The following is a 20,948-nucleotide window of genomic DNA, read 5'->3' as shown; positions in this document are numbered from 1 at the left end:
GGAGATTGTGTCAGTGGGATGGAGACAAGCTGATCAACACCTTGGATCCTTCAGGTCTGTGTCCCAGCCAGGCAAAGTGACCGTCTCGTCAGAGGGAGCCAGATTGCGTTCCCAGCTCCGTTCCTTGGAGGAGCAACCGGAACAGAGAGCACACACAAAATGTTCCAGTGGCAGTGCGTGCACAGATAAATCCTGGGGCCAGACCGATGCGTTTGTTGAACAGTAGCAGCAGGAATCCAGCTTCTTCGTGGATGAGTATGTTTAATTAGACTATACACCCTCCGAGCACACCCAGAGATGGGAGATGTGTACAGCTACACAAATGCACCCAAAGGTGGCAGGAAAACTTTAACACTGTAAAGCTACCAGGAACAGGAGAGAGATTTCCTTTTAGGCCAAATCAGATGAGCAAGGAAAGCAGAGTTGTCCTTGCTTTGGGCAAAGAGATGGATCCTGTCTCTATTTTCTGTGTCAGCCTGAGCAATTCCAGCATGGCAAGGAGAAAGGGAGTGAGTTGGTATAAAAATACTCAGGTAATATTAACGGGAAACTTCTCAGGCCCTCTTTTATCACAGAGTTTCCGTTTGCTTTTTGGCTGATTACTCGGCCAACCAGCCATTGGTGCAGCCATCCCAGTCTGCACTGTCCTATAAGCAATATTTCATCTATCTGGCTCAGATACCAGAAATATGCTGGGCACACACAGAACAAACATTTTCTTGCACGTAATTAGCATAAGCTGCACCAAGGTCAAGCAGTTGTGTCAGAGCACAATGCAAATCAACATTTCTTCCTACTGCAGATGGAAAATGGAGAATTGCAAATGCTGTATCTCCCGCTCACCTCTTGCTTCCCAGCGTTTATTCCAGAGGAAGGAGATAATTGTTTCGAGCTACTTTTGAAAATAGCATCTCTGCTGCTTTCATTGCTTAATGGGAAAGAACAAGTTTAAATGATGAAAGGCCATGTTATTTCAGGACCTTTTGGTTAATTTTTCTCACCCTTGCGCAGGGAAAGCAGGCCTAATGCCTAATTTGACTAAGTCTGAAGGTAAACTGAGGCTTTTCAAGATGACAGAGGGCAGCTGATTAAAGGACAGTGCTTATTCCTCCTGCTGTCTGTAAAAAGGTTTGTTAAGAACAGTTTCCCAGTGACATCTGCTTGAAGGAGCCCTGCTGTGGGGCATCAGCCCAAGGGCCACCCAGACTCGTGTCATTTTTCCAAGAGATGTTCAAAATGAATGCCATGGGAATGCAGAAGTAGCGTGACTACTTATGGTGCATCTCCCAGCACCTTTCTGGCCACCAACCATTCGAGGGGTGCAGATTCTGGGAGCTAGAGGTCAGTTCACCGCCCCTGCTAATGGGTGTTCTTTGGAATGGAGATTTCAGTAACTTTGCTTTCCATGAACTTGCTCAGCCTGCTGTGCATCTGGAACAACCATGGGGAGGAGAGGGACCAGCTTCCTTTTGTTTGCTCCGTGTCTGGCTCCTGGTAGTTCTGCTTGGTGGCCCCAAGTTCTTGTACAGGAAGAGACCATAAATGGCCTTTTCTACCCACCCTCCCTGTGCAGGCTGAACTCATGGATCTACTTATCCTATCCTTGTCTTCAGGCTCACAAGTGTGATCTATTCAGAGTAGATCAAAGTAGATCATGTTGTTTTAAACCATTGTTTTCCTGCAGAATGTGATCTATCCACTTGCAGATGGCTTTTATGGTCTCTAAAGCCTGCCATAGATTAGCCTGAGTTTGACTGTATAAACATTTCTCTATCCCACATCCTGCTTCCATGGCATGTCTCATACTCACTTCTCTGTCCTTTCACTCAGTCTAAACATCCTGCAGAAAGCACCCAGCTCTCCTGGACAGCCTTGCCCGCTCCCTTTCCCCACAGGTTGCAAATAGAACTCAGTCAAGCCCAACACAGCCCCCAGATTCCTGGAGACCTGCCTACATAAGGGAGAGGCTCACATGCCTTTCTTTCTGATCGAGCCACCACCACACTGCTGCGTTGCTGTTGCTGCAAGGTCGGTCTGCCTTCAGCCATCTCTCCCCCTGCACATCTCAAGCGCTCTCCTCTCTTGCCTCAGCTGTCATCTCCTCGCTGCTGAAGGAGGTGGGCGGGAGAACAGGCACCGCGGGAGATGGCTAATCTTCCGTAGCGCTTGTGCTCGGGGATGGGAGCGCTCAGCTGCTCCGGCATCCTCCTCCACCTCTCCTCCCAAGGTCAGGGGGAGGAAGCCCCACCGTGGCTGCCTGGCACCAGCGTGTGAGCTCTGCGGCCTGGGAAGTGCTGCCGGGGGCTTGGGGGGCTGTTTGGGGGAGCTGGACATGCACCCCTTTATCCCACAAACCAGGGGCTGCACCCAGCACGCTGCAGAGAGGATGGAACTGCTGCAGCAGGACTCAGGGTAACCCCGTCTTCTGGAGGGGGCAGGACTGAAGCTTAGGGGGTCACGGGGGTCCTTTCTGCTGGAGCAGCTGTGGGGCAAGCAAGGTGAGGCAGGGGGAACCAGGACAGTGTGGGTGGTACTGTCACAAACCGCAGCACCTGGTTTTCCAGAAGTTGCATGTGAAGAGCTGCTGACTTGGAGCAGCTGGCAAAAAAACTGGAAACAACCCCCCTCCACCCCAATCATTATTTAAACAGTATAAAGGTCTCTGTAAATGTTTAAAACAACGTGGTTGTGAGGGGAAGAAGAAAGACAAACAAGTTTGCTGTTTCAGCTTTGCAGAAACAGATCTTAATTTTTGGCAGGGTTTTATTCAACCAGAGGATCCAGCTGCTAGCCCAGTTTGGGAGGCTCCAAATTCATAATCACTTCCCAAACATCTTCTTCCAAGAGGCTGCAGTTTGGCATGGGCACCACCTTTGATGTCTGTGTTTGGTCAGTGCCTCATGCCATAGGATCACGGTTCATGGCCAGGGCACTTCTGCTAGCAGTCAGTGCCTGTGAGTGCTCGCTCCCAGTGGTGTTTGTCTTTCCCAGACCCAAGATTTATGGTGGTGAAAACTCAGCAGGAGCCAGGGAGCTCAAAGGAGCAAGGTGCTATGGGCTGGCTGAGTGCTGGGGTATCTTTCCTACGTGTGAGCAGGGCAAGAATCAGGAGCCTCTCTTCTCCCTGAGCACCTCTCCCAGTTCCCAGCCCACTGCCCTTCCTTCCTCATCTGTCTCAGCAGCACTGCCAGCACCTGCTGCATTACCACGGCAGAAACCCTATGTAATTCCCATTTAAACACACAGCTGGCACCGTGACTTCAACTAATGCAGCTTTTTGCTGTTGAAGAGCTGGAGCTGCATCCTGGTTTGGCTCCAGGATGAGAGGGAATTGGTCTGAAGCACTGGGTGTTGCAGGCTGCTGGAGATCCGTGGCTGCTCTGCAGCCTCCATGCGGATCTGATGCCCTGGGTCCCAGACTCCAAACCCTGGAGTATCGGTCCTGGAGCAGGACCATCATCAATGTGGGCTCTCAGGGAAAGGAGGGCATCCTGCTCAGCATGAGGGAGACTTTGGACTGTGAAAAAGAGTGTTCGTCCACGAGGAAGACATATGAGAACCAGGTTCCTGGGAAGCAGAGGAGGACTGTACTTCCCATCAACTTGCCCAAGGTCTCAGCTTGTCCCCAGCCCCCAGTCAGGTCTTGTTTCTGCCCAGTTCTACCTGCTCTGCTCCTGTCCAACCAGGGAAGGAGTCTGTGCTCCTGCTCAGTTTTGTGTTTGCCCTGGCCCAGTCCTGCTCAGCTCCGTGCCCAGCTGCGGGGTATAGATCCCCTCAGCACCCAGGGCTGGGTGGCTGCTCTCTGCTCTGACTTGCTTTGTCCAGTGTGTGCAACCTGTAGTGCTACAGAAATGTGCTCTGATCTCCTGCATTTGCTCTACAGCCTCTAGAATTACATTCCTGCCTCAGCTGTTCAGTCTGACAATGGTGCTGGGCTGTGATCTGAAGATGCTGCTTCCAGAGAAACTCAAATACCTCTTGGGTGGCTAAAGAAGCTGACAGCTGACCTTGCTGCTGCTGAGGTGTGTGTGGCTGTTCCTCTGTAGATATGTGGGGAAGAGGTAAATGGTGGTTCCTCCTACAGCCAGTCCCAGCCTGGCTCCTGCTGCTTCTGTTTCTGGGGTGACCTGATCCAAAACAGAAAGACTGAGCTCAGCTGGGCTGGCTTAGCTCTTGAGCAAGGCTGCTCCTGTTGCCTGGGACTTCATGTAGTTTAGGGGGGGAAAACTCTGATGCTATTTTCAACCAAAGCCTGAAGAGTGATGTGATGGACCAGCTGCTTGTGTGCTGTCCTTCCTCCCTGGAGTCCTCTTCCACTCAAATCAGTAACTGCCCACAGACAGCACCAGGAAAAGCTGTTGCTGGGGTCTCCTTTGCTTTTCTAACTTCAGCCGGCTCCTGTGCAGAGCCTACACTGAGATAAAAGAGACTGACACAGTGTGAAACCTCCCTCCTCTTCAGCAGATGGTGTTTGTGACAGTGGACTTTGCTTGTGTTGTTGTAGCAGAACGGCCTGGGCTAGCCAAGAAACAGAAGGAGAAGCTGCAGTCTAGGCTTGCTGGAACTGGCTTGCTGTGTAAACCTGGCCTGAAAGCCTGGATCACAAAGGAATTCTTGGCTTTTCAAGGATTGGGCTTCTCTGTCATCTCCAGCTTACAAGCTAAAGCGCTGCCGTGACTTGCCTGCAGTCAGTGGCTCCAGTCACTCTGAAGCACTCCCGGCAGTTTCCCAGGAATCTCAGTGAGCAGGGAGGTGATGCGTGTTGCAATGTGAACTTCATGTTACCGTCACAGAAAACCTTAATGCATCTTAAGTGGGGGTAACCTGGTGTTGCTGCCTTAGTCTTTAGCAGATCAGCGCTGTACCTGTCCTAGCTGTGAACTCTACAAGCTTCATGCCTAAAAATCCTCATGGTCAGAGAAACTGCCCTGACTTGAGTGAACCAGAGTTGCTGCTGGCTGAGCTTGTTCCTGCATATCCTGCTAAAATGATCGCTGAGAAGGTGAAGCTGAACCTCCATCAGACCCATTTCTGTCAGACTGCTGAGCACTAACCACAGTGGATGATTTCAAGATAAGCCTCAGTCTCAATCAGGATGAACAAGAAAAACATATTGCCTTCATATTGTCTGAAGGCTGCCTTCTGCACCATGACTGAGGGTGGAACCCTGTTATCAGCAAGAAGCAGGTGTCAGCTGGCATAAGCCCTCCAAGGAACTGGCTTGCCAATATTTCTGTCCTTATTCTATCTATCACATTTAAGATGTGAGCGAACACAGAGCAAGTGTTGCTTCTTCAGCTGAAAGGGGCAAGAAGCCATGTTCTTTGAGGCTGCTTGTGTGTCTCAGCAGGTTCCAGGCCTCCAGAAACACTTTCCTCAATTTTCTTCTGACTATCTGTGATTATCTCCCTCCTCCCAACTCTGCCAAATCACAGCAATCTGTGAAGAAACTGGTGAGCATGGCAGGGAGACTATTGCAGGCTCTGTCCCACATTTGGTTAATAACTGGGAAGGATATTAACCTTCATGGGGAAAGGGGTTGTGTTCATCTGGGAGCTCTGCTATTCAAGCACACAGAAATCCCATGGGCACAGATACCTCCACCTGCAATCCATGCTCAGCCCATGCAACCCCTTGTGTACTTCCCTCCTCGCCAGTCTGACTCCGATAGCACCAGATTTTTTCACAGCACTCGGGGCCAAACTTCTCTTAGTCCTGACAAGCCTCAAAAACTCTTTCACAGCAAGCCATGTGTGAACTTGACGTGCTCCATATCAGCACCATCTACCTGCCTGGTTACAATAGTGACAACGGGCCTGGGCAGGTAGGAGGACACTGGACACAGCTGGATTTGGATGCTGGGGGGTTCAGCCAAAGTGCACTGTTTCCCACAGCACTGCCTTCAGCTAAAGATCAGATCTCTCTTCACCTCCTCTTTGACTCAAAGCTCTCAAAGTGGTGCCGTATGGATGTGATCACGATGTTCATTAGTCTCTGGCTGAGCCCCCTCATGATGCAAAATCCCTGGAGGGGATGGGCTGGAGTGGGATGGGGTTTGCTGCTGCTGAGATCTGGTGGTTTTTCCCCTGGGCTTTCAAGAAGTTTTGTTCCACCCGTGAGGAGTGCCAGGCATCAGGGGAAGATTTGTTTCTTGGCAGCTGTTCCCGTTTTGCTCCAGAAAACCGATGCTGTGCTAGGAATGCACCGTGACTAAAATTCCTCTGGGCTGCTCAGGTCAAATAGCAGCAGTAGAGGAAACAGAGGACAGGAGAGCAGTTCTGCTCAGCAAACAGGAGGGCCGAGCCCTTTCATTCCCCTTTCATCCTTCCTTGAGCCAAATACCTCAGGAGCTGAGTAGTTTGAGGGAGAGGAGGAAGCTGGGGGTTAGCAGGCTGCTTCCTCCCACCTCTGGCAGCCCCGGAGCACAGGCATGCATGCTTGGCTCTGCCTGTTCCTGCTCTGGGAAGCTTTGACACTGTCAGTCTCATTGCTTTTGAGGTGGTGTCTGATCCCTGTGGAGAACAGACCATGCTCTCTCCATTTGTTTTGCCGAGGGCTCAGGAAAGCTTTCAGGATCAGAGCTTTAAGCAAGGGGTGTGACAAGCAGTGACAGTTTGGGAAAAACACAAGCAGCAAAAGGTTTTGGTACTGTCAGAGAACATGACAGGCAAGTTCACAGCCCCTGTGGGCCTTTGGCTTCCTGTTTTCTTTTGCCAAACGGAGAAAGCAATCCTGTGTGCGGACAGAATCACAGGTGGTGACCTCGTGGCAGGCAGGGCAGAGCTGGAGACGCTGAGAGCAAAGCAGCAAGCCTAGGCAGGGACTGGGACAGGGGGAGATGTTCTGCAAGGCTAGAGAGGATGCTGTGAGGCATCTGGAAACTCAGCTCCTCCAGCGTGCTCAACTCTGTTCACTGCACCCTGGATGCTGAAATTGCTCTCAGGGCATCTCTTCCTGTTGCTCAGAGGCTGCCAGGGTTGATAGGAACCTCTGGGTCTGGAGTGTGGGGGTGAGAGGAGCCCAGATCTTGTCTCCTTGCCCTCCAGCAGCTGAAGATGCCAGGACTGGTTATGGGGCCGGCGAGCCCTGGGTGGGCACAGTGTGGAGGCACAGCCCTGATGCTCCAGCCCCTCAGCGCCACTGCAAAATGGGTCGTCCCATCAAAACAGATCTTGCCTTGTTCCCAGACTAAAAGAAGGGGGTTTGTGATAAAAAGCTGCAGCTGGTCTTTCTAATCTTCCACCAGTGTCTGCATTAACTGTCAAGACAGTGATTTCCTTGATGCTGAGCAATTTTTTTCTGTGCACGCATCCAGCTAATCAATTAAGTTTCTCAGCAGCTTCCTCCAGCATTCAGGCTTGGAGGGTGGAAGGAATTTGTTATTCTAGGCACTGTTGGAGAGGCATGAACTGTACTAAAAGCAAATTGGTTGCGCTTTCCAAGCACTGACACTCTTCACTCACAGCTTATCTTGCTGATCCTCCTCCCTCTGCCTCTTCCCTGCTCTCCTGAGCAGCTCTGGGTGCAGCCTTGGCCCCACCAGCTCACACAGAGCTGGCCTGAGGTACACCTGCTCAGCACAAGCTGTGCCCAGCTGTGGTGGGGCTGGGCTTTTGAGACCCTCGGTGTCCCAGGCAGAGGCATGGGTGTCTTCCTTGGGTAAGGTCGTCCTACAGCAGGTCAGTTTGGCTGTCCAAGGGCTGAATGGCGGTGGTTTGTCTCTCACCTGCTTTCCCAGCTGCAGCTGGTACAAGGTGGCGAGGCTGGGTACCACGCCACTGGCATGGGGACATGCCAGGGTAGGTTGGTTTGTCCCTCAGCTTTTCCCTCTGCTAAAATAATATTCTCTCTTGATGCTTTTGTTCTTTTTTCCTTCTTGTTTTCCTCTTCCTTTGTTGCTCCTTGCCCTGCCTAGGTGTGGTCCTCTGCAGCTGGGAGGCAGATGCCATGGGATGTATGAGGAACCTCGGGCTGCGCCGAGCTGAGCACGAGGCTGAGAGAGGGAAGTGCAAGGATCCAGCAGAGTGGGTGGAGGCACCAAGAAATATGGGGAATGTGGGGTGATCTTGGGAAGATTTATGGAGGGTTGAGAAGAATCTCCTGCCAGATAGGATACACCCTGGCTCTCTTCTGGTGGGAATGGGGATGTTTTTTATGAGTGTTTAGCAATGCAGTGGCTCAAACATGGGAGTGGCAGAGTTGCCGGAGTCAGGAGGGCTGCAGAGGTTTGTTAGGAGCACAGCCAGTTGTGTAAAACTCCTCAGTCCCCACTCTCCAGCCTGTCAGGACAGATGCACGCATCCTGCCGGGCCAAGGAAAACTTGGCCCCAGCAGAGCAGAGCCGGGTGGCTGGAGGGCAGGGATGGCCACAGCCTGAGTCCAGCCTGGCCTGGAGGTGAGCAATTTTCCATGAAGTGAAGCCTGGCAGCCTCAGGAATGCCTGCTCAAAGGCTTCCCTGCAGATTTGTTGCCCAACGTGCCATCCTGCTTGGAAATCTCAGCACAGAAGATAAGGAGCAATTGGGTGAAGAAAATGAGCCATGCCTTCAGAGGGTTATCTTTATCAGCAAGAGGATTTCAGCCACCTTCAGTCCTGTTGCTGCTAATGACATTCCTTCTGTAGGTTAAATCCCATAGATGTCCTTCTTGGGAAGCGATTTGGTGAACCAGGAAAGAGAACCCAGGACCTCTGCTGCCAGTCTTCTTTCCAAGCTGTTACACAATACTATTCTGGGGTTAACAAACCAAAAACATCTGGGAATAATCAAAGCTATTTAGGCTCTGAGAAAGCATGGATGGAGAAAGTTTGAAGGAAGCAACTTGAAAGCTCAGCACTGTTAAAAACAGTCTGGAAGCCCTGAAAATTAAAACTAGGGTAACATCTACAAAGAGTGAGGAAGTATCAAAAGAAGGATCTAATAATCTCTGAGGAGCAGAGAGCAGCCAGAATGAATTGTAATGCTTGAGCTTCTAAGCTACAGGGCATTAAAAAATTGCTTCAGAACAAACAGATCTGCCTTTCCTGCGGTTTCCACTGGCAAGAGAGCAGAGGGAAAGACCAGGGGTCTGGCTTAAAAGCAGCCTGGGGATTGGAAGTGTGATTTAAAGACAGATAATTGCAACCTCCAAAAGCCTGGTAATGGTGGTGCAGAGCCCACAGTGAGCAGTACCTGCCAGGGCTGGGTCAGGGGGGACACAGGGCACACAGCAGACATTTGGGCCCAGTGGCATCCCTGGCAGGGGGGGCACCAGCCAGTTCAGCTGGGTAAAGCAGGAATGTAACCCACAGGCTTTGCTTTGCAAGTGGCAGGATGTGTGCATGGCCTGACTGGTGGCATTGCCACCGCAGGTTGTGATCCCTGGAGGATGCTCCTCACGGAGGGTGACAGTGCTTTGCTGTCTCTCACTGCAGGGATCGTGCTCAGGTCTCTTCTGGCGTGGGAGCTCAAATGATCCTGGGATCATCCTGGTGGATAACCCGGGGCTGGCAGCTGGAAACACTGTCCGTGGGGTGTCCAGCTGGCAGCAGGGACTGTGGTGCTCTGTGTGCTTGCTGAGCTGCCTGCAGCCCTGACCCTGCTCCTTCTGCAGGAACCTGGGGGCTGCTTCCCGGCCCTCACTGATGGAAATCCCCTCTTTCTGCATCACAGGAATCAAAGCCAGTCTCTGGGAAATCTCACTGCTGCTCATTTATAGAAGCTTTCATCTTGGATGGCCTCTCTCTGTGCTTTCCATTCCCTCTCATATCACTTTGCATCTCTGGCTATTCCTGCCTCTGGCTGGGTATGGGGTACATCTCTCTCTCTCCAAGAGATGGAAAGGTAGCCTGGGTGTGGGGAGGGTGAACACACTGCAGGAAGGACAACGGCCACAAGCAGCCACCACCAGAAATTGCTAAAGATTTGGGGAATCCAGATTTTCTTCATCTTCTGTGGCAATCTGGCCTCCCCAGCATCCTTGTAAATGAGAAACCACATAAGCCTCACGCTCTATTATTGCTACAGAGCATTAGAGTCCCTCATTTAGGATAAACATTCTCATCTCCAGCAGAGCATGAATAACATTAAATGAGATAGTTAAAATGTTTCAGGCCAATTATAGCCCTGGTGTAACTTCGGCAGAGTTACACCAGGGATTAATTTGATCCGGAGAGCTCTGCCTCCTGTTCCGAACTGGGATTCCAGCACGGGTAATTACATCCTGCCTCTCCGCACTTCCTCTGGAGTTTTAATTGGGTTGAATGTACTCAACTTCTGCTCTTTTCTTCAGAAAGCCATGAAATTTCCAAACTGCTACATGAGCCAAGGGAGCCGTGTGCTGCCTCTCTGCCGTGCTAGTGCGGGCCAGGTCTGCCCTGGCATGCAGGCAGCCCGGCGTGGGTGCACAGCAGCCCGCACCCCACTGTACCTTCTGCTGGTAAACCCACCACCCCAATCTTATGTTGGGGGTCCAGCCCTCCCATCCCAGCCTGGATCCCAGGCCAGGACCCTCGTGCACTGAGACAGGCAGCTGGATTGTCTCCCCCTTCCACTTCCCAGCCCTCTTAGTAAATCAGCATTAATGAGGGACATTTGACCCTCTCTTTCCCTGAACAGCCTCATGAAGCATTTTTGTTCCATGAGATAGTTAAGAAACTTGAAGCAATTTCCTCTCCTTGCTTCTACTGCAGTTTTTTTGGTTGGGTTTTTTGGTTTATTTGAGAAAAGGAGAAGTTATAGGCCACACATAGCCTTTAGGATGCATCAGGAGCGGGAGCAGAGGAGAGACAGCAGGGTCTGATGTGCTGGGGATGGAGCAGACAGGGCAGTTGAGATGAGGTGACCCCAGTCCTGGTCCACTTGGTTTGTCAGCGAGACCACGTGTGCAACTGAGACAAGAGGGTCAGAGCTGGGAAAGTGCACATGCTGGCTGTGATTAGGAATTTAACTGGGGAGGAATTGAATTCCGAGGCATTACCTCACTGAGTTGGAGCAATACAGAGCCATACATCCTCCATAGCCAACTGTATACAGGGGCGACGGCAGAGGGAAGGGTGCTGGGAACGGTCTCCCTCGCAGATTTCCAGGACTTTCTGCTGCTGTGTGGTCCACTTCCCTTCTCAGAGACAAATGATGAAAACAGACAGCCCGATAAACCCCGGGGAGCTGGGCCCAGCAAGGCCCCACAGCTTCACCCTCTCCTCCCGACTGCATGGGACTGCGGCTCCCACAGCACCTCCAACCCCCAGCTGGGGGTAGCCCACTCAACATCTCGTTCCCCTTTTCTGGTTTTTCCCAGACTGTATTTTAGTGGGGACAGAGATGGAAAGAAGAAGAGCAGAGATGTCACAATCCTTCCTCCTCAAACGACATCTCCACGACAGTGTGACCACAATGGGGGGACCATGTCCATCAGCATCCCTCAGAAAACCGCTGGTGACGCCGTTCCTGACCTGTGAGAGCTGCCACCACCCCTTCTGTGTTTCTCATGAAGTGGAGGGTGGTTTTGGCCAGCAGAGAAGACACAATGAACAAATTAAGCCAATTCCCACTCCCACCCACCAAGGGCCTTCCGGGACCATCCCGGATCTCCGTGCAAACAGCAAACACCTCGCCGTGGCCAGCAAGCCTTGCGCAGCCGCTGGCTACAGGCAGACTCACCCGCTCTGAGCTCAGCTGCTGGCTGTGGCTGGCTGAGTAAATAAAGAACATTTCTCATGAAATCCACCCTCTCGGAGGTCCCCAGGCAGAGAGCTGGCCTTTCCATGGCTCAGGGAACCTTTATCCCCCAAATCTACCACACTCCCCTGCAGCTGATATAGCAAGCACTGTTTGTGCACCCAGGTTTGCAGGGCAGTGACCCTGTTCCCAGCAGCACCGTGACATTTGCAGGCACCATTTCCATCTGGCCCCATGTTGTCCTTTCTGGGAGTTTTTGAGTGCTAGTCCAGATGGGGAGAAAGGTCAGAGTTATTGATGGAAAGGTCCAGATTGACATCTGGATTTTTGCTAAGCCCAGGATGACTGTGCCTGGGCTAACCCTGCAGATCAGGCTCCAGTGGGCTCCCCTCAGTGAGGCTCTGCTCCAGTCTTGGGGGCCTCATAGCCCCAGCATACACCCCTCATTCTCAGGGCTCCTCTCCAGCCCATTTCTGACCTTGCAGATCCTCCCTGTTGCTCATTTCTGCCCACCCATGCTGAACAGCACCTCTGCAGCTAAGCCCTTAACCTTTATTTTCCCTTAAATCAATACACAAAAGCCATTCTACAGCAGTATCAGTATGTCAGGGGAATCCAGGTGATTCATATCATCAGAGGAGCTGATTCTGCTTTTGAGGCTCAATCCTGGTAAGTTTTTGTCTTTTCAGCTTCCAGTCTCTTCAGTGCTGCCTTCACCACAGCGCTGTACTCATCCCCTGACCCCCCTTCCTGGCATTATTGACTCTCTATCTTGCTTTTAATCTGCTATAAAATGAAGGCAGCTCCAGGTAAAACCAGTTCTATTCCTCCTGATCATAAAAGGAAGGGGAAAAAAATGTTTAGCATGAGCTGAGGTTGAAGAATCTTAATTTAAAAACTTGCAGGGAAAAAAATCCATTAGGAAAACTCTGCATACAATTGTGAAATTCTCACTGTGGAGAACCAAGATGCTGGGAGCTCTTGTTCATATGTCTGGCCTTACCTCCAAGGCAGGGAGGTGACCCTACAGCCCCAGGATGGGGAGAGGGTGCTGACACCAGCTGGGAACATCCTGGGCAGGAGCCACACTCCAGGCTTCTTCCTCACCATCAGCCTCTCTCCTTCTCCTACTCCTGCGGCTGTCAGAGCTGGCTGGCTCTCAGGAGGAGCAAACAGCCTGGTTTGGGTGCAAACTGGGTGTATTTGGCACTGAAAATTCATGCCAGCCGTGGTGAGGCCAGAGCAACTGTGCCCACAGGAAAGATTCAGCTTGTGACTACTTCACTCACCAAAAAACCAAAGACCTGTCTCCTTCTGTCTAACATCTACTTGCAAAAGCTTTGGGAGCTGCTTTTCCAGTTAGGTTGAAGCTGATGTTTGCGAGCCCACTGTTCCCAATGACTGATCAGCACACCCCGATAGACTTTTCCCATCAGAGCATTTATTTTTACAACAGGACACCGAGTCCTCAAACAAACGAAGGCTTGCACAAGAAATCGTCTGCCTCAGTTTGGCAGCAAACAGGAATATTTCTCTTTATTCTAAACCCAAATTTTTGTGGCTAAATAGAGCCAAAAATATATCTCACCCCGCTACTTGTCCCAGACGCGAGACATCTCTGAATGCCGAAAGCAACTCTTCTCCTGCCACAAATGGACCAAATAAACCCAGCACGAGACTGGTGCTTAGGAGAAGCCGATGTGCCTCTAATGCTGTCATCTACAGCAAGCTGCATCTGCAAACTGATCTTTTATTAATGGATTTATATCCATGGGAAAGCTGCGGAGCACGTGAGAACTCCATGGCTGGGAGCTGGACCCCTAATCGCTCCATGCCCACAGCTGGGACTGCTGGCCACGACCCAGGGCTCAGCCTTAGGCAGGCAAATTTCCTTCCTGCCCCAGCATTTAGCCCAGAGCCTGGTCCTCCCTGAGCTGTGGGAGGGCAGCTGGGTGGTGTGGGTTTGTTGCTGTCATGGGTTGTTCTGCTGAGGGTTTCGGTAGATGCCGAGGCTGGGATGTGCTCGGTGCTGGCTGCAGAGCGCAGGGGAGCTGCAGGATGAGAAGGAGTCGGGGTTAATTGGTGAATTGTTGTTAATTGCTTGTTGAGAGCTGGGACAGATGAGGTTAGAAGCCTTGGGGGATCTGCCAAAGGGAAGGCAGGGCATGGTGAGTCCCTGAGCTGCCCTGGGCATTCAGCAGTGCCCAGGGGGGAATAGGAAAGACAGCTCTGACCCCAATTTCTCCCATAGCCCAACCCAGTGTCCCCTCACCCTTGATGCCAAAGATTCCCTCCCAGAGCCAAGGCAGTGGTGGGTGAGTGACCCAACCTTTGCTGGGAGCCATAGATGGACACCCCAGAGCCAGGCCTTACTCCCTGGGGTCACTGAGCAGGACACAAAGCTACATCAGTCCCAAATCCCACACAGAATCTCAGTATGGCTGAGGTTGGAAGTGACCTTAAAAACCATCTCATTCCAACCCCCTTCTACTAGACCAGGTTGCTCAAAGCCCCATCCAACCCATCCATCAACACTTCCAGGGGCGTGGTATCCACATCTTTGGGCAACCTGCACCCCTTCCACCCCACCCCAGCTGGATCACCCCGGCTCTGCTGCCTTTTGTGTCCCTACGAGATGCTCCTGGCATCCAGGCAGCAGGCGGGAGGCCGCAGAGAAAGGGCTGGGTGTGCCCTCATCTGGGAACTGAAATGCTACTGAAAGTAATGCAAAAATGGGGTTTTCCCTTCCAATCCAGCCATTCGAGGTTTCAATTTCCTTTCTCCAGAGCAAGACACTTTTCTTGAGACTTCACAGCCTCACCAAGAGGCAGGAAGACCTATAGATCCTGGGTGAAACACAAAAAAATCACCACTAAAATGCTTGAAGACCGGGCTTTTTGCGCCAAACCAGCACTTCCTTCCCACAATTCCCCCAAAGTTGCATCATCCCAGGTAACTGCTGCATCCCACCTGGCTTTTACTCTGAAGCACTGTTACGTGGTGTGAGAGTCAGAGCCAGCCTCTCTCTGGATCTCCTCCTCTCCCTCGGAGTGCCTGGGGACAGAGGAGATGGGGTGAGCTGTGGGCAGTGCTGCTGATTGCAGCCCCTGTCTAAAGGGAAGGGATAACTTGCTCCAGTGAAGGGCATTTTTGCACTGAAGAGCGGAGCCCTCAGTAACAGCAAACCCTCCTTTTCCCCATGTTCCCCCCAGCTCTGCAGAGCACCGTGCAGCAGCAGGGATGAATCTCCCTTACAGGGGACTGAGCAGCTCAGCTCCAGTCCCACAAGGAATTGCTGCAGCACAGTTTAGCCTGGAATATGCTGATTTTATCCAACAATTCTCTTCTTCTTCTTCTTCTTTCTTATTTCCCAGGAAATAAATAAATCATGCAAGTCTTCCATCACCCGCTCTCCAAGCAGCTGTCCCTGTATCGCGGCCCATGCTTCCCCTGGGCTTTGGAACTGGGTCAGTGAGCGACATCCAGCACTGGTTGCTTCCCACTGAATTTCATAGAAAGCAGATATGGCCCCTGGAGCCACTTTTGGAGCAACTTTGCCTTTTCAGCATGAATCTCAGCGAGCCTGGGGTGGGCTGGAGGAGCAGGCCATGCCCAAGCACAGCCCTCAGAGGGACCAGGGCATCTGTCAGCAGCATTTCCCTGCATCCCTCTGCCACACTGGTGCTCACAGCTTTGCATCTTCGCTACCTGGTAGGGAATGGATGTCTTTGAACCTCCATCCCCTGCCCAACTTGGCTGAAATAAGCCAGCAGGCTCGAAAGGCATCTGGGGGAGCAGGCGTGGACAGACACACACAGAGCACACAGCACTTACTACTGGGGAAACCAGGCAAAAGAGGGAGCAGCTTCATCCTGTGATTGGGCCCTTGCTCTTCTGCCAGTTTATTCTCTGCCTGGTTAGACCCCACAGTAAAAGGGAATTTGTGCTCGATGGGTTGGAGACCAGATCTTGGGACAGAGCTTGTCTCATCATAAGGAACGTGGCTGAAACAAGTCCAGGGACCTCCTCAAGCTGCCAAAGCAGCGCTACAGAGACCAGAAAGGTGGATGAAACCTGTCCCTACCTCCAGATACCATTGGCTTTTCCACTTGTGCTCCTTTGCAGTGCTAGAATTTGGGGTGACTTTCAGTAACTCACTCCAAAATCAGAAGGAAAAGCCAGAGACGCTCTCTGAGTCACTGGCATGTTGTTACCAAGGACACTAAGGTTCCTGATTTTGAAGAAGAGATTAATTACATTCTACAAATAGACATTTTATCTGCATTGAAGAGCAGCAAGAGCAAGTTCTTTTAGCGTGGCTCATTATGTATCAGCAGGTAGTATTGTGACAGATGTAGGAATGCAGTCGTATTGTCACTGGGGTTTAATCATCAGAAAGCTGTCTTCCCCGGGTCAGCTCCCTGCGAGGATTTGTAATATTTACATAGCACTTGGGGCTGGCTTCTTTATTGCTGGGAGTCTGTATTCACTCGTCAGTCTCTCATTATGCATGTGCCAGTATTAATTGCATTTAGAAATGAGATTCTAAAGCAGAAGTGAGAGCTATTTAGACCTCCATTCAGCTTGAAAGACAGCAGCCTTCTGTGTGACAGCTCTCGAGATGTTCTTGTGCTCAGCTCTCTCCCCAGCTGAAAAGCAGGTGTTGGAGGGAGTTGGTGTCAGAGCCACTGTATCAGCACTGCCTTTTGTGCATGCCCAGACATTTATATAACCGACAGGATAATGACTCCGCAGAAGTGGCACAGAATTGACCCTTCTGGTACTGGATTGAAAACAGCCAGGGAGAGAGTGGAGCTGCTCAGCTGCTGTGCAGCTATGGGGGGAAAGCGATGCTGAGCCTTTTCTCCTGTGGAAAGAAGAGGGGTGTTCCCTTGCTGGTGGGTTTGGGGGTAATTTATCGGCTCACCTGTGCCTGCAGCACTTTGCGGCTGTGCTTGTGGCCTTGTTTATGTATTTAAAGTGTTCAGAAATTCGGCTGGCACTTGTCTGTGCCTGCCTGCTGCACGCTGATTGCTCCAGCCCGGAAAAGCAGAGCCGTGTGCCACTGCTGCCAGCTGCCAGCCGTGCCTGGGCAGTGGAAATGAGGAGGTCACGGCCTCTTTCCAGAAGGAAATAAGCGGGAAGGTTAATCCAGATGATGCCAAGCTACCAGCTCTGTTTTCCCCAGCCTGAAGTGCAGAGGGCCTGTCCTTGCCTTGCCGCACAGTGTGTGGGGTGTTCTCCTGGGGGGACATCCCCACAGGCACTAAACACTCCCTCTCTCCACGGCCCTGGCTCCCAGCCCCAGGAAAACAACCCCTCTGGGGCCCAGGGGATTCATGTGCAGCCTGTTGGGAGGGGACTGGAAAAACCAGCAGCAAAGCAAATCCACGTTTCACTTCCCAAAGTGCCTCCTTTGCTTTGCCATAGTCCAGCACTGCCTCACCGAGCCTGAGACCTCTCCAAGTGCTCTCTGTGGAGGACATCTCACAGACCTGGCTCTTTCCAGCAGGCTCCTTTGTGTGACCTTTGTGCTCCTGGACTCCTGTGGGGGCTCAGTGCCCTGCATCCCCCCACGCTGGACTGGCACCAAGACCAAACCCATCCAGCAGCATCTCTACCTCTCCAAACCCAGGAGCAGGCAGTGAGCAGCTCCTGCCAGGAAGAGACTGGAGGGGAAGAACACGAGAAAGGCAAACAGAGCAGACATCCATAGCCAGCCCTGGCCTCCAGCCAGGACCTTCTCGTTAAATATCACACAAAACAAAGAATAAATCACTGCTTGCTGAGGAAATCCAAGCACTGGAGCCCAAGGAGTCCCTCTTGACCTTCCTGTCTCTTGACAGCAGGTTAGTCCAGGACAGTGTTCCAGTTTGCTTTTCAGCTCCAGCAAGGGACAGGGATAGCAGACCCCACAGTCAGGATGTTGGGAGGAATCCTTTCAAACCTCTTTGTCTGAGGTGGTGGCAGCCAGCTCCAGTGGCCAACACTGATCCCATGGCTGAGCACCCCAGCTCTGCGAGGGTGGGCCAAGGACAACCTGTGCCATTCCTGGCAGCCCCAAGGTATATAAATAGAAGACAAGGACGTGAAGGAGGTCAAGTGAGCAGGGGATTTCACATAATCTGATCTTGCCTGTGCTGCTCATTTGTGTCCTTTGCCCAGGATGCACGCCCTGCTTCACACACGGGGACGTCAGAGGCAGAGGGTTGATCCTGCACCAAACCAGGTTTATCCCATGGAACATGTGGGCTCCTGACATTTTCTTCACACAGGCTGTTTCTCAGGGATGTCTTTAACCCAGCAGTCACTCAGAGAAGTGCACATATGGAAAATCCTGGTCTTTCTTGCTGTATGGGGTCCTGGTGCCTGACCAGCCTAAGCCCAATCCTCTAGCTGGCCAAAATCCTGTTGGATCAACACAGGACTGGGGCTCTGGTGCCTCAGGTCTGTTCCTGGTCTTGAGGATGCTGCCTGCCCTTCACCAGGGCCATTGTGCCTTGGTCTCCTGTACCACTTCTCCCCAGTCCCTGGCCAGCAGCACATTTTTCTCTTGCTTCTGCTGCTTTTCTTTTCCAGGACATGAAACTCTGGAAACAGAACCTCTCCTGGTGTAAAGCTATCAGTGGAACGGCTCTGATTTATGCCAGCACAGAGAAAGGCAAGTAGATGAATGTCCAAAATAGATCAAGTAGAAAAGCTGTTAATAGCCACTGGTCTTTAATGGTGAGAGCAATTAATCACCAAAAGAACTAATCTAGGAGTGTACGGCTTCTCTATGGGCTGGTGTCTGCACCCAGACCAGCTGCCTGTCTGAAGGCTGCAGCAGGGCTTGGAGGAAGTTTTTCCTGCCCATGCAGCTCTGAGTGTCCCTCATGCTCCCAGGTCCATGCCGTGATGGGAACCCTCATGCTCATTCCAGCTTTTTGCTGCTGGTGCTGGCACCAGCCACATTTTGTCCCTATGCTGTGCTGCTGTCTCACCAGCCACACGATGATGATGATGATCGTGGTGGTGGTGATGAAGCCAGAACCAGGCTATGGGCCCCCAGTTAAAATGTGGTGGAAGGAGTGCTGATCCTGCCTTGAGTGGAGGTAGCCAGGGCAGCACCACATCCCTCCCAAACTCAGCCTTTTCAGCTCCAGGTTCCTTCCTATCTCCTTGTGCACAGATTTGTGCTTTATTCACTGCCTGCTCCTAAGAAGCTGACCCCTCACACTGCTCCCCTGGGCAGGGCTTGTGCTGCAGCTGGATCTGCCTGTCCAGGGCTGGGGCACAGGGCTGTCAGCACACTGCGAGCTCTGGTGCCATCATTCCAGGTGACTTGTCCCCCAGCCCGTTTCTCCTGCAGCTTCCCAAGGGATGGACTTGCAGTCTGCCAGCCTTGCCAATCCCCCCTACCCTCTGCCCAGAGACAGCCCCCATCTCTGCAGCTCGTTTGCTCGGACACTTAATGAGTGTTTAATTCAGCCAGTGCTGCAGGTAGCATAGGGACAGTTGGGGCCACAGAGGCCAGGAGATGCCTTCCCTGCTTTGAGCCTTGTTTCCCCCTCCCCTGACTTAATGGGCTCATTAAGTGCCAATTTGACCTCCCCACTTTCAGATGTCTCCAATCTCCACTGGTAAATAGATTTGTGCGTCTCCAGCGGAAACCTCCTGAGCTGAGCCTGGTGTTGGAGCAGGCGCTGCACAGCGAGCAAGGGCAATGCTCAGGCTCGCTGTGAGCACGGCCCCACTGCCACCGAGCTGAAGCCAAGCCAGTGCTGAACAGGGACAAGACTCCCTCCCAAAAGGCACGGGGAGCTGCAGGTAGTGGAAGCCGCAGCCGCCGGCACCGTGCCCATGGCGCAGCGGGGACGCATCGAGCAGGAGGTGACCCTGCCCTCCAGTCACAGCTTTGTCATTGCCTTGGTGTGGGACTGCAGCAAGTCCCTTCCCATCTGCTCCCTGCCTTCGCCTTGGAGCCAGGATGAGCGTGAGCGTGTGTGTGAACACGGAGCACAGCGCAACAGGGTGCGGGGTGGTGGCTGCTGGTTCTTCTCAGAGCCAACGTTTAGCTGATGCTCTCGAGCATTCCACACACCCAGACACTCATCCAACCTCCCAGAACCCCAGGGATGGAGCAGGACCTCCCCAGGGCTGGGTCTCAATGGCAGCCTGGTGATGTCCCCGCAGCTGAGATCACTGCTCAATCTCCCAAGCCAAGGCATGAAGACAGTCAGGCAGCCAAGCTGCAGGTGCTGGACTGCTCCGTTTGGGAAACACCTTGATCAGTGCATGTAGAAGCATCCCAGTGGTTCATGCCTGGCCCTTTGCACCAGACAAACAGGAGGACCAATCCTTCATTTCCTCCTGACTGGCGCTGGTGCATGGGAGAGGAGGTGACAGCAGATCACAGAAGGCTCCTCTCTGCCCAGCTCGAGAAAATGCCTCCCGGTGTCCCCCAGAGAACCAAAACCAGAAGGAACCCAAATATCTCCATGAATACAACATAAGTTGAGAAGTGAGATCCTCCACCCCAGGACCACCCCTCACCCTCCCACCCCCAGGGCCCTGAGGGGTCGGGAGGGGGACAGGAGAGGACGTACGGTTCAACTTTGTTGCAGAAGCGGCGCCGCAGCAGGAGGACCAGTGGACCCAGGATCAGGATGGTGGTGCACATGGCGCTTCCTCCATCACCACCAGCACCCACAGCCCTTCACATCCCTCCCGGAGGCACTGCTCAGCCCAGGGCTGTCACCCGTGCGTGGCTGGCCTGTCACCCCTGCTCATGGGCACCTCTCCCCAGCAACCACCTGAAAGCTCTCAGGGAAGGTTTCAGGAGGAATTAAGGCAGGATCAGATGTAATTAGGAGGCAGCAAATGAGGACGTTCTCCTCTGACCTCCGGGTGGGAGGGACCCCAGAGCTGGTCTGTAACACCTTGAGCATTGAATCGGTTTCGGTGTGTGGTGTGCTCCTGCCCTGGCTGGTCCCAGCCCTGCACTTTGGCCAGGTGGGTGCTGGGGCAAACGTGTCATGGACCAGGCCAGTTCCCACCTCATCCACCCCATGGCACCCCCAGTCTGTCTTCCTGCCCCCACCAGCCCCACACCACCAGGGCTGGGTACTCCCTTCTGCTCCCCCCTTTCCCGTGTGCCTCCCTCCCCTCTTTGCCCACCTTCCCCCTGCTCCTCTCTTTCCCTCCAGCTCCTCCATCTCTCCTCCTGCCAGACCTGCCTCAACCCGCTCCCCCCCTTCCTGGCTCCAGTAATCTGGCAGGCTCAGACTTGCCTGTAATTCCCTGTGGACT

General features: G+C 52.6%; 1 long non-coding RNA gene across 2 annotated transcripts; it reads right to left on the bottom strand.

Annotated features, from left to right (window-relative positions):
- Positions 1-10,653: 10,653 nt before the first annotated feature.
- Positions 10,654-20,693, bottom strand: LOC116453401. 2 transcript variants are annotated; one of them, XR_004243796.1, is made up of 5 exons: positions 20,246-20,692; positions 14,628-14,711; positions 11,640-13,708; positions 10,957-11,455; positions 10,654-10,867 (listed from the first exon to the last, which is right to left on the bottom strand). It is a non-coding gene; the product is annotated as an uncharacterized LOC116453401 (long non-coding RNA). The 2 variants fall into 2 exon arrangements; XR_004243795.1 differs by having other exon boundaries at positions 10,957-13,708; positions 20,246-20,693.
- Between the last annotated feature and the right edge of the window lie 255 nt (positions 20,694-20,948).

This window comes from Corvus moneduloides, chromosome 19, assembly GCF_009650955.1.
Source record: "Corvus moneduloides isolate bCorMon1 chromosome 19, bCorMon1.pri, whole genome shotgun sequence".
NCBI lineage: Eukaryota > Metazoa > Chordata > Aves > Passeriformes > Corvidae > Corvus > Corvus moneduloides.
The sequence above is the reverse complement of the archived record's forward strand: the minus strand, read 5'-3'. Positions and strand labels throughout refer to the sequence as shown.